The following is a 10,448-nucleotide window of genomic DNA, read 5'->3' as shown; positions in this document are numbered from 1 at the left end:
CCCTTGCAACTACTGAAAAGGCTGCTGCCCCTCTTCAGGAACCACATGTTTGTCTGGCCTCTCAACAGATACCCCTCCGTTGTGGTTGCACCTACGGTACGGCTATCTGTATCGCTGAGGAACGCAAGCCTCCCCACCAACGGCAAGGTCCATGGTTCGTGTGGGGGGGGGGGGGGGGGGGGGGGAAGATAAAGTATGTGATAGAATTTATGAGGAGATCCTTTTTTAGGCTGTTAGTTTTACCAATTTACCAAGCCTGTCTTTAACTTAACTGGCTGACAGTAATAATCAGAGATACCAAATTCTTTCTATAAACCCTTTATAGTTTTGTCTGCCTAAGAATAACGCTAAACTTTTAGATACCCTAGTTGCAGTGTTTATCTTTTTGCCATGTCAAAAGTGTTGAGAATGTTTAGGAAGTATTTTCTAATTTCGGAGTGTTTTAGAAGTATTTACTACTTTTATCATCAACACTTGTGCTAATATTGATGTGTACATAAATTATGTCATTTTCTGAGGCTGGACTCTCTAATTAACATATTGAAGAAGTGTCTGCATTACGAGTGCATGATCAGTACACGCACAGATTAACTTCCCATGGTTGTCTTGCTTGGTTAGTTTAATGGCTGCTAATTTGAAATATTTATCTGCACTATATGTGATCAGATCTTCTCCAGCTTTAAAATGGGTGCCACATGTAATATAAATATAAATACATGACCCCCTCCTCCACCCCCCATCCTCCCATACGGCACCTCTACATTAGCAACTTGCCCATTTGTGTGCTGACAGCACTACATGCTGTATTTCAGTACCTAGACCAGTTGTCTGTAACACATACCACTAAGCGGTGCAAAAACTGTAATTAATCTTATCTGTCACAGACTGCGTGCTTTGGAAAAGATTGGTAGCTTTAAAGTGAATGACTAATGAAAGGGAACATTATGTTGTGTTTTGGCATTGCATGGAAGAGCTATTCTTAACAGATGGATTCATTTTACTTGTTGAGAACTGTTTTGTTTAAGTTATTTAGAAATTAACATTTTCTATTACTCATCTGGGTTCTAAGATGGGACTTCACAAGATGTCCACTAATGATGTTTATTCGTAATGTAAATATTTTTTTCAGATTCCAAACTAGCTAATGAATGAAAGCAAGTAGCACATTCATTTAATTTATTGTGGCAGTTCTCCCATTGTATAGTTGCAGTTGACAGTAAAAAGGTTGACTTAAGTGCACCCAGATCAGCAGGTGCCTACTTCAGAGGTTACAAAGGGACCAACTGCAATGTGCTCCTGGCAGTCATTGACACACATAACAGGTTCTTATACACAAACATCAGTGCCAGTGGTAGAGTTAACAAGGGGGCAACTTTTAACCAAAGCAAACTGTCAGAGGCATTACAGAGCAATAACATGAATTTGCCACCTCCTGAGAAAGTGGAGTGTTTTGGCGGACCTAACCTGCTGTATATGTTTGTGACAGATGACACTTTTGCTTTCAAACCATATATGATGAAATCCTATCCAGAGACAGGATTGTGAAAAGAACAAAAGGTGTTGAATTACAGATTACGTAGAGCCTGAAGAGTTGTGGAGGATGCTTTTGGCATAATGTCCAGTAAGTTTGGTATTCTGCTAAACCCCATTCATTTAGCTCCAAATAAGGTTGACACAATCATAAGAACTTGCTGTGTTCAGCACAATTTTATCTTGGAGCAGAATCTGAGGGTGTGTTCCAGGAGACACACACAACATATCTGTTAATATAGAGCTGGAAATGATACCAAGACAACATGGAAGGCATGCAGCTGCAGATGCTTTGAAAGCCAGAGATAACTTCAAAATGTATTTCAGTTTCGTAGCTGTTGTCCCATGGCAAGAAGAATCCATTGATGCTGAGAGGTGGTGACTACAGTTGAGTTTTGATAAACAGTGCAGATCTCTATGTGATATATTTTAGTACAAATTTGGCTGTGATAAATTTTCATGTATTTTATACCTATTATATAACAAATAATTTTTTTGTAAATCATCCAGTGTATTCTGCATTTTGTACTGAACATCTGTTTTGCGCATAAGTTGTAACCTATAGCTTAGTGTACTTTTTCACACATAATACATGTCACAAAAGTTGTTTTTGTGGGCACTGGAAACAAATTAAATTTTACTGTTTTCCATAACAGTAAAGATTTACAGCAGTTACTATGAGAAATGGTTGACAGAGTAAATACTGCCAGTGCTCTTTCCATGCTGTGAAGGAACATATTTGGAAGCTGTGATTGACCTTCAGCAGTCTAGCAGTTGTGCTTTCACTCATAGTTATAGGGAAGGGAAATATAAATAACTGTTACATCATAGTAGGTAGTAGTTTCAGTATTTATTCTGTCTGTAATACTACCTATCAAAGGCACATAGTGATGTCCAGCAATGGTTTGCTCCCTACAGTAACATTCCTAACAGTATTAGGAAATAGTGCAACAGTTAATACTAACATATTTCATGAAATAGATTTGAGAAATATATGAACTCAAGAACTCTGCTCTGTTAGAACCAAACAAGCCAAATAGTCCTGATGTTATTTTCTAAGTCTTCGAAGATTTGCTAGTACTCGACCCCATCTTATTCTTGACCAACATAAGTAATTTACCAGCAACATTGAATTACTCTTCAAAAATTGTTAAACTGTGGCATGTAAATACTCGTTGACATTAATGTGCATATTAATCAGACTTTTAATTTTACAAGTTTTCTTAGTTCAGCTACATTTGCACTTAGAATCATTGCACATCTTGGTGATAGACAAATCAGTAATTTGATATATTTTCATTCAATTATGTCATATGGAATAATTCTAAGTTAACTCATCGGTGCGTAATATGTGGTGCACACCTGCTGTCATTGTGGAAGCATCTGTTTAAGGAGTTTGGCATTCTGACTACTGCTTCAGAGCATATTTAATCCCTCATGAAGTTTATTGTAAATAGTGAACTGTACTTCGAAAGGAACTAAGATGTACATAATTACAGTACAAGAAGAAAAATGTCATTCACTAAATTTCTCTTTGGCACAAAAAGGGGTGAACAACACTGCAACAAAAATTTGTGATAACTTACCCAGTGATGTAAGATGTCCAACAGACAACAAAGTAAAATTTGAAACCAAACTAAAGTTTTCCTTAACTCCTATACTATAGAAGAATTTCTACTACAGTAATATGTAAAAGATAGCGAGTGGGTATTACTAACTCTCATCTGTAACTACTTAAAAAAAACTTTATAAATGTTCAGCATGTAGTCATATTTAAAAATGAATTTGTAGTGTGTATGCAAAAAGATTCGTTCTACATCATAATTTGTTGCACAAATATTCCATGGAACATGCAAGTAACTAACCAACCAGTATATAGACAGGCAGTAATGTCTTGGGTTAAAGTTACATGTACTTCTTTTGCAGTGTAAGACAAAAAGAACTTCTTAGCAGCATTCAGAATCTTAAGTTTATCATTGTTTTACTATGTATTGTGTTAACAGTTATTTACTGTTGCACATGCTGATAATAATAACAGCATTATTAATTATTTGTTGTTGCCACTGGTTATGAAGATTACAAAAACAGAAGGCTGGATACTGCCTCTAGGTACTGATGTTACCCATGTATAAAATGTTTATCTAATGTACAGTACTGAGGCTGAAATCTACAGTAATCACTTATGACTTCAAAGCAATTCATGTGCAACAATGTTGTGAAGTGGGTTTGAAATGTATAACAACCATACTCACTGACGTTTCTCCAATACACTAGCAACTACGTAAATTACAGTAGCCTATCTCCCTTTTAAAAATCTACACAGTAAGTGGGAGTTGAGCGAGTGCACACAAATCTTAGAGCCACAATTTATTTCTCTTGTGTACTGATTTACCTTTCAAAAACTATACTGCCAACAATACTGTTGCGTATACATACACAAATCATGCAGCTATCTTATTTCACTTGTGCAGGTCCCATACATATGGTACCTAAATGATACATCATTTCTCAACATTAGTCTAACATGTATCACTTGAAATTTTATAGTGCAACTGACACCAGTGATGGACAAATACAAGAAAGTATGTCTTGATCCAGCTGTACTCATTAATAATGATCAAGATATGACAAAACCCACACCATACCACACAGTTCTTCTGAGTGACAAGATTTAATGCAATTTGACAGCACAAAGGTACATTACTACAGGTGACAGTCATTTTGAAAAGCCAAGCATTATATGAGTACATTTGGATCTCTCAGAAGGTAATAAGGATTTTGTGTATTTCCAGGGAAAAATAAAACCAAAAAGCATATGAAATTTCCATGTTTATTGACTGACTACAGCATCATACACAAGTTTTAGTATTTGCGGTTAATCATCATCCTCATTTCATGGCTTTTAATGGCTTTCATTTCTACACCCAAATGTTTAACAAATGTATCTGCATCAACATTAGTATTGGACTGCAGTCTTTCAGCAATCAACTGAAGGGCACTTTAATAGCTCCCTTTTTCACTTCACTTTCTTTTCCTTGGTGTAGCATATCTTGATGTAGTACTCTCTGTTTGCACTCAATGTTGTTGCTTGTGACGGTTCTTCAACTACCAAGTCTGTTTCTTCTGCAAAGTCTGTATCACTCTGCTCTGTGATATGTATTCCACTACCTGTGGAAGGTCCCACAGCATCATTCTCATTTGAGCTTTCATCTATATGAAATATATAAAACAATGACTTAGATAAAAGTATCTAGCTTTGTGTTTTGTGTTGGTGTAAACAAAAATTGCTTTTATAAGCATGTGACAATAAATGTACACTTTTAACAGTAAGCAGTATTAGTATTAGAAACAGAGGGAAAAAATGCATTTGGAAGGATAACATATGTTGCCTGGGAGGATATCCAATCTGGTTTTTAAGAAGTATGGAGATGGAAGGTCCAAATTAATGTTAGGTTATGAAGTAATCTGTACATTCCTGCTGCTGGTGAGTATTAAATCCAGCAATTAACAACAGTATCACTTAACAGGTAAAAATGAGAACTATGCAGATTTACCTGTGAAAAACACACACACACACACACACACACACACACACACACACACACACACACACACACACACACACACACACACGAAGAGCAGAAATGAAAAATGAAGCCCTCACTTTCACGTAAGTGCAGATTCACATTTTAAGGCGAAATTTCTCGAGAAAGTAATGTTCCCATCCTCACTATTGCATTCTTTTTGAATTAAATCTACAAAATGTTTTAATTAGATATTATGTATGTCTAGGGTTGCCATATCTACGTGGGACCTTGAATGGACACTGAGATGGAGATGTAAGACAGAAGTAAAATTTTTAGTTAATATAATTACTTTTTATTTAGAACACAATTACATGGAACTTGTTGCAGCAGAAGTAGGTGGTACACCATATTTTTCTGAAGATATCACCTTTTTCAGCAAGTCTTTTTTACATTTCCATATTTATAAAATTCCACACAAGTCAGCTGGTAGTTAAACTGGCACTGTAAGATTGATTCCACAGTCCCTGGCAGCAGTAAATTTCTTTCATCAAGTCACTGGGCTGACATCAGCAAAAATACTCTTTCCACAGTGGCGTTGTGTGCGTGAATAGAAAACAAATACTCATATAATTTTGGCAGCTAGCATTTACATTCAAGAGTTTCAGTTTCCTTAAGAAAGTAAATCTCCCTTTCTTCCACAGAGTGTTTAGACTACCATTCTCTCAACTCCTGCTTAGTTTCTAAAAAGCTCTTCATATACATATATTCCTGAAAACAACTGTCGCCTGAAATCTTCACACCATTTTTAGTCAGGTACATAACAGCATTTTCAATGATTACCCAAACTGGAGTTTCAGATAGCTTCATACAGCCAAATACTTGATCTATTTATTAAATCCAAAGCTTAAGAATTCTCTCAACTGTGGCATTAATGACAGCCATCTTGCTTTTGAGTGAGATAGAAGAGAGTGATGATTGACATCAATGTATAAGCAGAACCCCTTCAGCTTCTCTGTCCTTACCATGTATATTGAAAAATTCATGACGATTATTCCAATGTGGAGATGATGATGATGATGATGATGATGATGATGACAACACAAACACCCAGTCTCCAGGAGAGAAAATCCCCAACCCGGCCGGGAATTGAATGCGGGACCCCGCGATCCTGAGGTAGCACCGCTAGACACTAGACCACGAGCTGCAAATCCAATGTGCAGAGGTAAGACTCCAGCAGTACTTGACATAGTATTGTGGAGAATATCGGCAGGGCATCCAATTCCTTCTACATTTTTCCTAGTTATTTTTTAATTTGGTGAAACAAATTCCACTGGCGGTGTATGAAGCACTCCGTTGTTGGCATTGGTATTGTCTCCACAAAAGCAATTAATTTATCTAATGGAATTTGCAGTTGTCTTAAAGTGTCTAGACCAAACCTTGCAACTGTCTCCAATGTTTCATTATTCAGCTACCTTCGGTTGGACTTTGTCAGTTTCAGTAAAGTATCGAACAACTAAAGGAAACATCTTTTCAGTCTTGTGATTTGATGTGTCGGTGCCTAACCTGAAAAATGAAACTCCTTGCAACTGTGTTATGCATTCGGACACACAGTGTGGTGTGAGAATATTTTTGACTATTGCTGTAGCTTTGGTCCTTGTTGTAGACTGTTTTGTGGCAGCTTTGTCGTCAGCAGCATTCAGTTTTACAGTACAGTCAAAAGTACTATAAAATTGATGATGCTTGACAACAGCTGTTGTTAGCTCTGCAACAGCAACAAGTAATTCTTTTTTAATCATGAATGTAGAAGTAGGCTTTGATGATTCTTTGTATGATTCATAGAGATGTGATGCCTCACATCCACCTTACCTCAGTTGAGTTACTGAGATGAAACAGCTACAAATATTATACAATGCTTACTGATCCATACATCCTTTCTTGACAAAAGACAACTCTTTTGTGTAGTCATCTGAAAAGTGACACTTTCTCTTTCCATCCTTAGCATTTTCATACGCTCTGATAAGATACGTTTATTAAACGGCAAGCAGTTGACAATAACACTTCAGTCAGCTAAGTACACCTCACGCCCTATATACCCAACAGTAAACACTTCAAACATTACTAACTTACACTTGTTGTTCATATTATGTTTAGGAAGAATTATCTTATCACATCACTCTTCAAATGGGAACTGCCCAATTCTTCTGTGTGGCACTGCTTATATAGTTCCAGCCCTGTACTACTGGAGAAGTCTAGTATTTTCTTGAATGATGGCACTAGATCTCGAAGGAACTTGCATCTTCGATACAGGATACGCAGCATACAATGCCATGTGCGAGATGATCTTGTCAACATAAACTTGTTGACACAAAACTGAGGCTGCATTTACATGTCGCACTAACAGATGACATTACTTTAGTATTTGAGCCAAGTTCAGTATTTTGCAAAATCAAGACAAAATTAGGTCTTGTTGAGATGTTGGGATAAGAAGGTCCATAACAGTGACAGTCCCGATATATCGGGACAGATGAGAACCCTATCTATGATGTTAAGGTGTAAATTTAACCATTGTGCTGCTGGTAGAATGCATAGCAAAGTACCGATACACACTAAGCAAGACGTTTATTTAGAAAGGCCACAAATAATCAGCAATTAGAAGATGACAACAAAATTAATAAAAAAATATTTCCATGCAACTAACATTGGTTTTCAGAATACCGAACACTAGGACAAAATGGATTTTAAGTAAATGTGCACAAACCTGAAAACTGTAACTGTGATCCATTGATGGTCAGGATGACGATAATGGTATTGTCACACTATTACATGGTATACAGGGTGTTACAAAAAGGTACAGCCAAACTTTCAGGAAACATTCCTCACACGCAAAGAAAGAAAATATGTTATGTGGACATGTGTCCGGAAACGCTTACTTTCCATGTTAGAGCTCATTTTATCACTTCTCTTCAAATCACATTAATCATGGAATGGAAACACACAGCAACAGAACGTACCAGCGTGACTTCAAACACTTTGTTGCAGAAAATGTTCAAAATGTCCTCCGTTAGCGAGGATACATGCATCCACCCTCCGTCGCATGGAATCCCTGATGCGCTGATGCAGCCCTGGAGAATGGCGTATTGTATCACAGCCGTCCACAATACGAGCAGGAAGAGTCTCTACATTTGGCACCAGGGTTTGCGTAGACAAGAGCTCTCAAATGCCCCCATAAATGAAAGTCAAGAGGGTTGAGGTCAGGAGAGTGTGGAGGCCATGGAATTGATCCGCCTCTACCAATCCATCGGTCACCGAATCTGTTGTTGAGAAGCGTATGAACACTTCGACTGAAATGTGCAGCAGCTCCATCGTGCATGAACCATATGTTGTGTCGTACTTGTAAAGGTACATGTTCTAGCAGCACAGGTAGAGTATCCCGTATGAAATCATGATAATGTGCTCCATTGAGCATAGGTGGAAGAACATGGGGCCCAATCAAGACATCACCAACAATGCCTGCCCAAACGTTCACAGAAAATCTGTGTTGATGATGTGATTGCACAATTGCGTGCGGATTCTCAGTAGCCCACACATGTTGATTGTGAAAATTTACAATTTGATCACGTTGGAATGAAGCCCCATCCGTAAAGAGAACATTTGCACTGAAATGAGGATTGACACATTGTTGGATGAACCATTCGCAGAAGTGTACCCGTGGAGGCCAATCAGCTGCTGATAGTGCCTGCACACGCTGTACATGGTACGGAAACAACTGGTTCTCCAGTAGCACTCTCCATACAGTGACATGGTCAACATTGCCTTGTACAGCAGCAACTTCTCTGACGCTGACATTAGGGTTATAGTCAACTGCACGAAGAATTGCTTAGTCCATTGCAGGTGTCCTCGTCGTTCTAGGTCTTCCCCAGTCGCGAATCATAGGCTGGAATATTCCGTGCTCCCTAAGACGCCGATCAATTGCTTCGAACGTCTTCCTGTCGGGACACCTTTGTTCTGGAAATCTGTCTAGATACAAACGTACCGCGCCGCGGCTATTGCCCCGTGCTAATCCATACATCAAATGGGCATCTGCCAACTCCGCATTTGTAAACATTGCACTGACTGCAAAACCACGTTCGTGATGAACACTAACCTGTTGATGCTACGTACTGATGTGCTTGATGCTAGTACTGTAGAGCAAAGAGTCGCATGTCAACACAAGCACCGAAGTCAACATTACCTTCCTTCAATTGGGCCAACTGGCGGTGAATCGAAGTTATTAATAATCCAGTAGATCAACGCTGAATACTTATCAGCTGTTCCTACTCCACTCCTCATACTCTCTTCCCTGTTTTTATTTTCTACATTGTACAGGCTATTCCAAAAGTACCATTATACCCCCTTAACAGTGCTTACATTCATGCGAAAAGTTCTTTTAACAGCATGGATCTGATGTGAGGAGGGTGTACATCAGATTGCCACTGTTTACTCCAGGTGATCTGTGCGTGATCCGTCATAAATGGCACAAAATTATTCGCCCCCAGATGTGAAGTGATATTCACTGCAGCAATGGTCACTCAGCTCATTCCCAAACGAGGTGGTGGTGGTGGTTAGTGTTTAACGTCCCGTCGACAACGAGGTCATTAGAGACGGAGCACAAGCTCGGGTTAAGGAAGGATTGGGAAGGAAATCGGCCGTGCCCTTTGAAAGGAACCATCCCGGCATTTGCCTGAAACGATTTAGGGAAATCACGGAAAACCTAAATCAGGATGGCTGGAGACGGGTTTGAACCCAAACGAGGTTCTGAACGGTTTTAGGTTTAACCCTCCACTACACATGCAATCATTTTAACACAATTACATGCATATGGACTGAGTCAGCATTACATTTATTACTGGTTTGACAAATAATTTTAATAGTTTTGTTAGGAAATATAATTTGTTTGAATGTGGATAATGTAAATAAAGCACTCAATTCATGAACACTATGTATTTGAGCATCAATACTGTAAAAGAAATAGGTTGAGTTGTAGTTTAGCCCTAAACCTAAAACAACATTTGGCATCATCACTGAAATTATCGTACATTCTTTTTTTTCCCTGTTTTTGTGAGTGAAAATTAAGCAACAGCTATTTTCAGAAAAAAGTTCACAATTTTTTCAGAAAATTGGTACTTTATGGCATACTGTGCATTTCAGGCAAATCATTCACCATATTTGTCACCACACTGATTGCACAGGTATGCTGCGACATGTTCCAGGCGCACACATTTTCTGTACAGCTTGCAACAAAATCTTGTTGGCCTGTTTTTCTTCCTATCACAGGAGTTGCATCGTCCACAAATAGTTGCTTGTAGAGCTCTTTGAGTGAATTCTGGTGTTGGTAAACCCAAAATTTCCATG

The 10,448-nt window shown here is 38.3% G+C and overlaps 1 long non-coding RNA gene across 1 annotated transcript in view; it reads right to left on the bottom strand.

Annotated features, from left to right (window-relative positions):
• Positions 1 to 4,342: 4,342 nt before the first annotated feature.
• LOC124556629 overlaps positions 4,343 to 10,448 on the bottom strand; it is a 37,364-nt gene continuing 31,258 nt past the window's right edge. Inside the window, exon 4 of the long non-coding RNA XR_006968632.1 lies at positions 4,343 to 4,740. This is a non-coding gene — a long non-coding RNA (uncharacterized LOC124556629). The remainder of the gene's footprint in view (positions 4,741 to 10,448) is intronic.

Source organism: Schistocerca americana, chromosome X (assembly GCF_021461395.2).
Source record: "Schistocerca americana isolate TAMUIC-IGC-003095 chromosome X, iqSchAmer2.1, whole genome shotgun sequence".
In the NCBI taxonomy this organism is placed as follows: domain Eukaryota; kingdom Metazoa; phylum Arthropoda; class Insecta; order Orthoptera; family Acrididae; genus Schistocerca; species Schistocerca americana.
The sequence above is the reverse complement of the archived record's forward strand: the minus strand, read 5'-3'. Positions and strand labels throughout refer to the sequence as shown.